Genomic DNA, 11,055 nt, shown 5'->3' on the forward strand with positions numbered 1-11,055 from the left:
CCCTCCAAAACTCTTCTCCTTCCCCCGTCACCCCGCTCTCACGTCATCATCCCGCGACCTTCCTTTTAACGCTTACACTAGCTCTAATCCACTTACAAGCGATGCCAGCACCACAAGACCAACTTCTCTTTCCGATGCCAGCACCACACTCCCAGGTACTTCTTCCAGTGTCAGCGCTTCATCACATGAAGCAAATGATTCAGACTACTACAGTAGCAAATGATACCATCATCTTTCAAACACCCGAGACGCACGTCGTTTAGCAGTTGAAGTGTGCCGTAGTAGAGATTTATTCTCCGTTGTGTTAAGTCTTCCAAGTTGTTTCTGTGCTTTCCTGACTGAGTGTGCGTCCATGTGAGGTGAGTGAAAATCACTGTTTCATGTATCCATTATTTACAGTTTGAGTACTCCTGCTAACTACGAGTGGGCACTAGCATAGCATTAGCTGGCGTTGCGTGGCTCTCAAGTGTGATGTTTGTCTGCTCGCCTGATTTAATGTGCCTTATAGTTGTTTGGTGTATTTAATAAGCACATTAATATCTTTAGTAGAGTTAGTAATCGGCTTTATTTCTTTCTCTTTTGTAGAGACCACACACACACATACCCCTACACATCCATCCACGTACAGTAACAGCAACAGTTTTCAACCACCACACATTGATTCTTGGCACACTACTTAAGGATAAACAAACTGATGAGCATACTGGACTTTATTGGATTTTTGGAATGTTAAATGCACAAGCTGTTGGATAAAAGTGATCACATCCGCTACCTGCATCCTCCTTATTCCGCCATCTTACCGTACATGCCTTCCAAGCATCCTAGCCACGAAGTGGCGCTCTGGCCGGTGCCCCAAGCTCGGTGAAATAGAAATTTGAACCACCAGATTTACAGTCAAGGTTCTAATAAGGTATCGACATAGCCTCCACAACACATACTGTGCAGAGATGATGCTCCACACCGAAAATAATGAGTTCAACACGCACGGAACTTTGCTGTCTCTTACTTGAAAAACACGTTTTGATATTCTTGAAAGCCTAGCTGAAGAGATCATTAAGTATACAGCATATCCAAAGGATGAGCAGTTAGAAGAAGTGGCCAAGGCTCTTATACAGTCCCACCCATGTCTACTGGAGAAAGGCACTCACAGTGGCAACTGTGGTTGGAAGCACTACTTGAAAATAAAAATGATGAACTTCAGAACAAAGCTCAGGTATGTTTTATTTTTTATTAAATATAATGGGCTCCATTTTGTTTACGTCTTAAGCACCAAGTCTTTTGCTTTAACACATTTCTGCCGGCGCAAGGTGGTGCAAGATGTTAAATGTCAGTCAAATACATTCATAGACTTGCATTTAATGTAAAAATATAATTATTATTCTCAGCCGAGCTGGACATCCTGATGTTGCAGTCAACTCTTTGAATAATAAACGCAAAGGCCAAGAGAAGCCAGTAGCCAACATAAAAAAGCCCAGGAAGACAGAAGTTAATTTCTGTCCAAACATGCCCAGAGGTGAAACAAGTGAGAGTATGGAGGCGGGTGACTCTACTGACAGAGGTAAAAAAAGAAGAAAAAAGATGAGGCTGAGATCAAGAAGAAGATGCAGCTTACCTTCTCGTTCAGAAGGCAAGAGGTTCTCCAGGAGCCTGTGATTTCAGAGTTCCAAAACAGATGGCCAGCACTCTTTGATGTCACTGAGGTAAGTGTGAATCTGAAGTGTAGTAATCTTGTCTATCAATAACCTTTATGAACTGTTAAAATCTGTCTCTTGTCTGTGTTGTCTTTTACAGATCAACTTGGAGTTTATGCGACTGACAACTGTACCTCTGACCTCAAAAATTCCTTGGAGAACTGGACCGTCTGACTGACGACCTGATCAAGGTTTTTAATGCCAAAGGTAGACTTGCTGGAAGAAAGATCGCCCCCATAATGGCCCAGATAGATGATGTACGTGGCCAAGTAGGGAAATGTCATTGACTTGGTTAGCCACAGAACCTGTGTGGTAGTGTGTGTCTGACACCGGCAACCATGGAATTAATTATTTTGTTAAGTACAGCACTGATGCATTTTCTCATTAATAACACAGCTTTCCAGCTAACAATCCAGAAATAAAAAGCCAATGATGTCCTGGAGTTGCTGAATAAAATATGCCGCCTGCCTAAACAGGAAATAACTTTGGTTAAGCCAAGACAAAAGATGGGTGAGCTGTAGCCACCAAGCTCAGTGCTGATTCTAACCAGTAGCCCAGGCTTCTTACAGAAGTGGCCCACGGCGCCCATGCTTGACCGTCCAAATGTCTCTTGCGTAGCGTTCTTATTTGTAGACAATTTGTGTTTATTGACTGCTGTGCAGTGCAGCTCTCAATTGTAATTCATACGTGGCAGATGCTGCGTTGCAATCGGAATTTCCCAAACACAGAGCATGACAAATAAGGGGTGTGCGATTAAAACATTTAGTTGCATTAATGGCATTTTGCATTAACGCTAATTTTGACAGCCCTAATATAAATATCAGTTATTATTATTATCATTATGAATCCAATGTGATAAATATAAACAGATCGGGACTAACACAGACTTGGATTTAGTACTACAGTGTCAGTAGGTGTAACCACAAAGGCTGAAGTAACGGTCATGATAATAAACCATGCAGCTAGGCATAATATAACCGGAACAAAACTAGCTAATTTGTTAAAGCTCATAAACACTCTGTTTGGCACAGATGTTGTACCTACATTTAAACATTTGTTCAGTAAATTCTTTAAAATCTAATCAGAAATATTTGAATTGCACTATTATTGCAAAGCTTGTACAACCGATTCGGGCACTCACGAAGACATAAAACACAAAAACATCCCACAGTGCACACACTGCTGTGGTCAAATTGAAATGAGTACCTCGAACAAAGGAAGCTTCTTTTATTTTATCAATATACCAGTGGCACCTTATATTGAAGCACTCTTGGAGAACACTGAAATTCAAAACTGCATTGGCTACAAATATGAAATGTCACACAGTGAATATGCTTTCTCTGATATATATGATGGAGAATTGTATAAAAATTTGTCAAAACCAGGTGGAATTCTTTCAGATGCAAACATACATCTCAATCATCTAGGTATTAGGTGAAGCTGAGGGATGCCGTCCGATTATTCTCTTTGGCATCCCCCACACTCCTTGTTGTTCAGTCCTGTTCCAAGACCAATACCTTTCGAGCGCTTGTTCCCATTCCGTTTGTTTATAGTAAATACCTTAAACCTTTTGCTATTAGTCTCTGACGACGTCCTTCAGTTGGGACTCCGTCCAGCCAGCTTCTTCAATACCGATGACACCTGACAGTGAAACAACATTGTTCTACGGTATGTCAGGCAATGGTTGGGTTAACATTTTCTAATTGATGTACGAATGTTCACAAATAGTTGATTTTTGAATGACAGGGAAATATGAGGAAATATGATGAGAAGTCATTGAATTATGGATGAGCGGGGGTTATTATGTTCGAAAAATAGTGTTTGTGTTTGACCAAACTAAGTTGAAAACCATTATGTGTATGCGCGTGAATGTGCAGGTGTTTCTCATTTACTGGGAAGACAGTGATCGTCTCAAGAACAAACTAAAAAAAAACAAAAAACGAACTCCACTGCAAATGCTTCATATCAGGATAAATTTTCAAGGTAGCCTATTGCTCTACTTCAGGGCCTTTAACAGCAGTCTTACAGAATTAATCACGTTTGTCATTATTACTTGTACTGTGTATTTAAAACGCTTTGCCTGACACAACCTGTCAAAGTTGCTGGACCGACATTACTTGAAAGAAACGCCCCATTTTCTGTGATTGGCATACAAGCAAAGGTCAGCCTACTTAGCCTAGCTTGGATGTTAGCTATGTAGAACTTAGTTCAGGCAAACTATTAATTTCCCAATCAAAGCGCTAAACCTGCTGGATATTACACAATGGAGCGTAGTCTAAATGAATATATTGAACACCAAGACAGTGCGGTTATTTTTCCATCGTAGTATAGCTCCGTTCCCTCCTGTAGCCCTCAATTGCACTTGTAACCAGGTGGTTAGACAGGTTGTTATGTTTTCAGATTTTTATGTTATCCGATTGTCTCCAAAGCAGACCCGGGCATTTTAAGGCCCCACTCTGACTGGCCCGCAAAAGGTTGTGTGGAATTAAGAAAATAAAACATACTTTCAAAATTGTGCATAATGCGGGGATTAATACAGCAGTGCTTTTACTTTGAAACCTCTTTACGGTGTGCGTGCGTTGTTATATGTCCAGGTACTGAAACAAGTCAGAGTGCATGTGACTATTAGCAACAACTCATAACCCTAAAATGTCTGCACACACTAAAAGAAGAAAGGTGGCTCTGAAGGCCGTGGTTTCAAGAAAATATGGACAGCTAAATATTTATTTACAGAAGTCGGTGGTAAACTCGTGTGTTTACTTTGTGATGAGCATGTCGCCGTGTTTAAGTAGTACAACGTGAGTCGGCATTACGAGACGAAGCATGCAGAAAAATACAGACATCTGACTGAGGCTGGAAGAGCGCGGTTATCCAAAGATTTGCTGCTAAAAACTGTAAGCCATTTTCGGAGGGGGAATTTGTGAAAGAGTGCTTGGTGGACTCTGCAGCGCTAATATGTCCGGAGGAAAAAAGAAGCATTTGAAAAAGTTATGCTGTCCAGGCGAACGGTGACCAGAAGGGTGGAGGACATAGCGGAGAATCTCCGACTAAAAAGTGGAGTAGGAAGTTTTGACTTTTTCTCCTTGGCTTTGGATGAGAGCTGTGACGTCTGCGACACGGCGCAGTTACTCGTGTTTCTCAGAGGAATAACACAGGATTTCAAGATTACGGAAATGCTGGCAGCAGTGAGATCAATGAAAGGATCAACCACGGGGAGTGATTTATTTATTCAAGGAGGTAAACGCATGCATGGACAAGCTTGAACTGAAATGGGACAAACTGGTAGAAGTCACTACTGATGGTTGTCCAAATCTGACCGGGAAAAATGTAGGACTTTTTAAACGGATGCAAGATAAAGTGACTGAACTTGACGCAGAGCATAAATTGGTGTTTATCCATTGTATTATTCATCAGCATGCGTTGTGTAAGTCAGTGTTGAAACTTAATGTTATTGATGTTGTAACTAAGACAGTTAATTCAGACACGAGCATTAAATCACAGGCAGTTTGTTGCACTTTTAGAAGAGCATGATGATGAACATGGTGACATCAGGTACCACACAGATATCAGATGGCTCAGCCTGGGCAAAGTGTTAAAAAGATTTTGGGACCTAAAAGCAGAGATTCAAGAGTTTTTAAAGGCAAAAACATCCCATAGCGCTTAGATGTAGACTGGATTGCGGATTTAGCATTTGCTGTTGATGTGACTGCACTGATGAACGGACTGAACACTAAACTGCAAGGCAAGGGCCTTTTTGTCCATGAAATGCATAACCTGGTCAAGGCTTTCATGAGAAAGTAGCAGTTTCTTTCAAATCAACTAGAGAACAAAATTCTCGCTCACATACAAACCCTGAAAGAAGTCAAACCATCAGATAGTCACCTCTGTAAGTACTCATCTACAGTATGTTAGGAGACCTGTACAGTGAGTTTTCAAGACGATTTAAAGATTTTAAAAACATAGAAATGAAATGCACCTGATTTCCTCTCCTTTTGCATGCAATGTGGATAATGCACCAACTGATGTTCAGCTGGAGCTCATAGATTTGCAGTCAGATACAGTACTGGCAGAGCACTTTAAGTCAGCATCACTGCTTGAGTTCTATTCATTTCTCAGGGAGGAGAATTTTCCAAACATAAGTAAACATGTTGGTTCTTTTTGGATCTACCTATACATGTGAGCAAACATTCTCAGTTATGAAGTTGACCAAATCCAAGTACAGGTCCTCTCTTACTGACGATCATCTGTCAGATGTGCTTCGCATCCACCTCAAACATTCAACCTGACCTTGATGCTCTTGTTAAAGCTCAAGAGAGGCTAGATTTCTCTCACTGAACAAGAAAAACAACACTAAAATATGTTTTTCTGCACTGTATGGCAGTTTGTGTCACACCGCGGTGAGGTTGTCTTGTCTGGGCTTTTACTGTCTTGTCATTTCCTGTTTTATTTGGAAAATTCTGACTCCTTTCGTTTCAGGTCACTTGCCCTTCCTGCATGTGGTGTCAGTGTCAACCCTGATTCCTGATTGTGTCCACCTGTTTCCCATTACCCTTATGTGTTAAATGGTCTGCGTCTCCCCTGGCTTGTGCCAAAGTGTTTTCATCAGTCACTATATTCAGTCACAGTAGTAGTCCTCAGCTTTGTTGTCCTGTCTTCTGTGTGAACTTTTGTTTGTAACTTTGTATAGCCACAGTATAGTTTTAGTTTAGGAGTGATTTTGTTTTGTTTGTAGTTTAGACATCCTCCCATTTGGAGCGCCTTTAGTTTAACATTTTATAGCCTTTGTTTTTCCCTCTAAATGAGGAGTTCTATGTTTAATAAATATCTGCCTTGGCGGCAAACTCCTTTCTCTGCGCCTGAGTCCTGAATCTGCCACGCCTTGTCAGTTTGTTTAAAAAATTTGTGAGTTGTGTTACATTGTGACAGAAAAAAAGAAAAAAAATTGAGCAAACGTAACTATTTTCATAATTTCACTGAATACATTTTTTTGGGGGGGAGAAACAACCTCACTCTCTCTTTATCTAACAATAACACATACTCTTACCAGCTTCTGTAAACAATACAATTTACTTATTTCAATGTAGAATTAAAATGAATAACTAGAGTAGATGTCAAACTTTTGGTCCCGCCCTGCGCAATATTTTGTACTTCTCATTTGGCCCCTGGGGAAAAATAATTGCCCACCCCTGCTCTAAAGGCATCATCCCAACCCATAGTTTCTATTTGATCAATAAACATATGCATATCTACCTCTGGTGCTTTATAGACACAAGATATAATCTAGGTCTAAGTTGCCATGTTTCTTCTCATTTATCCATGTTTCTGACAAGGCAATTACATCAAAATGTATGTCAAGCTTATTCACATATTCTCTTAGGGTGTATTCAGACTTGCACTGTTTGGTCTGCTTTAGACTGACCCTAGTTCGTTTCCCACACTGGTCCGGATTTTTTGAGCAGGTCTGAATAAACACAAATTAATTCTGGTGCGGATCAAACAACCGGACCGAGACCCACTTTTTGAGGTTGTCTTGGTCCACTTCCAAGCAAACTCTGGTACGATTCGCTTCAGGTGTTAATACAAACCACTGCTGATCTGCACCAACTGCAGGATACATGAGCTATTTTTTTCCTAAATAAGCTTTCGTAGTCACTAGCCACCAGGCACTGTGTGAAATATTATCCCTGTACTACTGCTAAAAGCTTTACAAATGCTACAAACAATACGCCGTAGAAAGATTTGGAGCAACGAGGAGACACTGACTACGTTTACATGCAGGCAATAATCTTTTAAAAACCTGAATATTGCCAATACAGTGGAACCTCGGAGTTTGAACGTCTCAGAACTCGTACAATTCGGACTTCAACAAAAAAATCAGAGTAAAAAATGCCTCGGAGTTCGAACACCCAAGCAAAGCAAGCTAAGCCGAACATACCTTGAAAACGGGTAGCCGAGTGAAGCCGAGCAATGCCGAATGCTCACGTTGCGGTAGTTGAGACGATGCACTGCTCATTTCCAGTCAGATCGTGAATACTCCCAGAGGTGCTTCATACTCGCAAGTGCATTTTAATTTTTCCACAACAATTTTCTTCGGCATGGGCCCAAAGAAAGACAACAGTGCCAGTGGCAGCAAAGAAAAACATACAGTGCTACGAACCAAATTGGAATTAGGAAGGAGATTATCACGCCGTTGTAACTACCGTGGCTACTTCTGTAAATACTGGCACGAGGACCCCCCACCCCCCCCCCCACCCTTAGCTGTTCAACAACGTGCCTGACGTTAAACAACGCACACAAGGACCGCTTAGTAGTCTAACAATATGCCCAATGTAAAGTACACAAACTCAGCACTGAACTAAAGCTAGCATTTAACATAGCATTTATCATCCACTAATGCCATCACACCACAACAAAAAAGGTAAGGTATTTTTTATTGTTTAAATACTGTACTGTACTGTAAATGTAAAAAAACATAAATAGAAATTTTAAAAGTAATTTTCTGTTTTTGGAGCTTGGGAACGGATTAATTGCATTTACATTATTTCCTATGGGAACAAATGTTTCGGAGGTTGAACAATTGGGACTTTGAACACTTCGCAGGAACGAATTATGTTCAAACTCCGAGGTACTACTGTATTCAGGTTTTGTAAGGCCATGTAAACATGCGCAATAACCTGAATATGCTTGAATAAGACCCCTGAGTTACTCCTTTCATAACCCGAATTCTTGCTCATATAAACACATTCAGAAAACCTCGATTGAATGGCTCATTTAGCTGTGTGCATGCTCTCTATTTTATTCTTTGTCTTCTATTTGAATTCGCAATGAAGTTTGGTCTATGTAGAAATGACTTGTTTGCGCAGCTCTATATGAATATAATGTCTTTTATTGAACGTAGTAAGTTAAAAGTGGAAATTACGTTATTTACGTAATTACGTTGTCCCCGCATCGCGGTCCGAACGGGATACTCCAATCAAGCACAAATGACATGTAAGTAAGAGTAACTCGGTCTGCCACGCAAGTAAATGTGTTACTTCGATTGTTTCACAAACTGGAATTCTGACCTTAACCCAAATATTGACTGCATGTAAACATAGTCACTGTGCCTCCTGGATATTTAGCCAGATGCACACATTACCCAACTACTAGAACATACATATAAAGGTGCAGAATGAAGGAGATAGGCTTCAAGTGGTCTGCTGAACAATGCCGCGTAAAAGTGAAACAACTTTGCTAAAACTACATGAAGGTACGAGACGCATTAAAGAAGCGTGGGAGTTTGGGAGAGAAAAAAGACAAATGTCCCTGGTTTGACGAACTCGATATAATATTAGGCACAAGAGCAACTCTCATAGTCGGACATCCGGGTGTGTATGACGTCACCGCCCAGTCACCCACAGCAAGGTGGCGCCATAATGAAACGGGGGCAAACGAGCATTTGCCGCTGTCGAGCACTGGATTACAAACCAGTCGAACATCTTTTTTTTAATATGCGATCTATTGTCCTTCGGAATAGCTACAAGTTGCTGTGTTGCGGTTGTAACGCAAGGAAGAATTCGAGCCACATCTGCAGTTCTTCATTGTTCCTTGTGAGAAGAAAAGGAGAGAGAAATGGCTGAGAGAAATCAATTGAACAGTGAAAACAGTGGCTTCATGAAAAAATACTTTCTGTTAATCAATTGCGATGTGATTGTGCCATTTTGAGTAACATGGGCCCAAGTATTGTGTATGACGATTGATGAGCAGTAAGACGAAACGTCCTCTTGGGGGGACTTAGCCTACTGGTTGCATTTGGATTCTTATCTTGTTGTTGTTGGCGGAGATGTGTTCTATTGGGGGGTTAAATTTACAATAAAGCTTTTAACAGAAAACGGCACTTCTCATTTGTGTGTTATCATCTACAGTAGGCTATTTCTTTAGCCCCTATTATTTGCAGTGGCAGACACAACCATGTAATTTTCAAGTATACATTTTATTGCACAAAAATGAGGACAACACAACCGAATATTGAATTAAATAAAATTTTGAATAACATTGCAAACACCATAAACGCAATATTTACATGTTTTGTTAAAAAAACAAAGACGAAGACCTAAGGCAAGCTGGGCTCACTTCCTCCTATGGGCATATTTCTAACCCGGTGCACCTGGCGTCTGTCGGCAATGTGTCATGATAATCATAAACCATGCAGAATAAATTTTCGATGACAAAAATAGGCAAAACACAGCTGAGATATAAGAATTGTTGTGATGATGTTTACAAACGTACGTTTGTCCCCGTTTCAAGATGGGCGCCGCATCATGATGTCACACCGACTGCGAGAATAGAAATAAACAGCACAGCAGATGGCCCGTCATCCGCGGAAAACAAACTGTCCCTTTTGACCAGCTACTCCGGTGAAGCTGAGCTTAATAGTAAGTGGGTTAGTTTAGTTTTATGACATTCTAAGTGTGAAATAATTCATTTTTATTTATTTTGTTGTCACTGGCTTTTGTTATTATTTAGTACGAAGATACGTATAGAATAACTGGTTTCCAAAAATGTTGTCATAATAGCTCGATTTTCTACTTTGTCAATTATTGAAAATTATTATTTATGAATGAGTAAAAATGTAAACTTTTTTTTTACCGGCATTGTAATGACACCAGTGATGCAGAGGACCACAGTGCTGCACCCAGTTGTGATGGAGCCAATGAAACAAATAAAGCAAGGCTGGCTGTCCATGGAGTTCAGGCAGAAAGCACGAAGCTGAAGCTTCAACATTCAACCATAGGCTGCCAGGCTAGTATTCTCCAGCAAACAAATCAGCTGAGCAAAAGCGTCAAGCAAAGGAAAGTGCAGCTATGGAAAGCCTTCCAAAGGCACAGCAAGAGGCGGAGGATGAAAGATCCCAATTGATGCAAGCACAACAACAGGCACATACACAGATGGTCAGTCAGATACTGGCTACTGGACACTGTTGTTATTCTGCTGACCGTTGGTGGTCACGCCCGCAAGCACCAATTCCTACCCACTGGCTTCCAGCAGCAGCAGCATCGAGGTCAACTCCTACCAGATCTACTCCTAGCAGCACGTGGTCTCTTCTTTAGCTCCCACTGTCCCAACCAACCACATCCTCCACAGCCCTTGCGTTCACGTTCACCCTCAGTTGAAGCAGAAGGGGATGCACAGTCTTAAGTATCAGTGTCAGACCTTCAAAGAATAAATTTATTGTAATTTATTCTTTCTATGACCAATAGATTCTGGAGTTGCACAAATAGAATATATTTCAATGTGGGTACTTTAACTACCTTTACTCGAACTACATACCAGTTGGCTGTTTGGTCTGAATGTTCAAATCAAGTTGAACTTCAGTTAATTGAAG

General features: G+C 40.8%; 1 pseudogene; it reads left to right on the forward strand.

The window, feature by feature from the left end:
- Positions 1–4,940: 4,940 nt before the first annotated feature.
- LOC147160416 (general transcription factor II-I repeat domain-containing protein 2B-like) lies at positions 4,941–10,758 on the forward strand (annotated as a pseudogene).
- Positions 10,759–11,055: the final 297 nt, after the last annotated feature.

Source organism: Leptonotus elevatus, chromosome 16 (genome assembly GCF_054856555.1).
Source record: "Leptonotus elevatus isolate MCC_2025b chromosome 16, RoL_Lele_1.0, whole genome shotgun sequence".
Classification (NCBI taxonomy): Eukaryota; Metazoa; Chordata; class Actinopteri; order Syngnathiformes; family Syngnathidae; genus Leptonotus; species Leptonotus elevatus.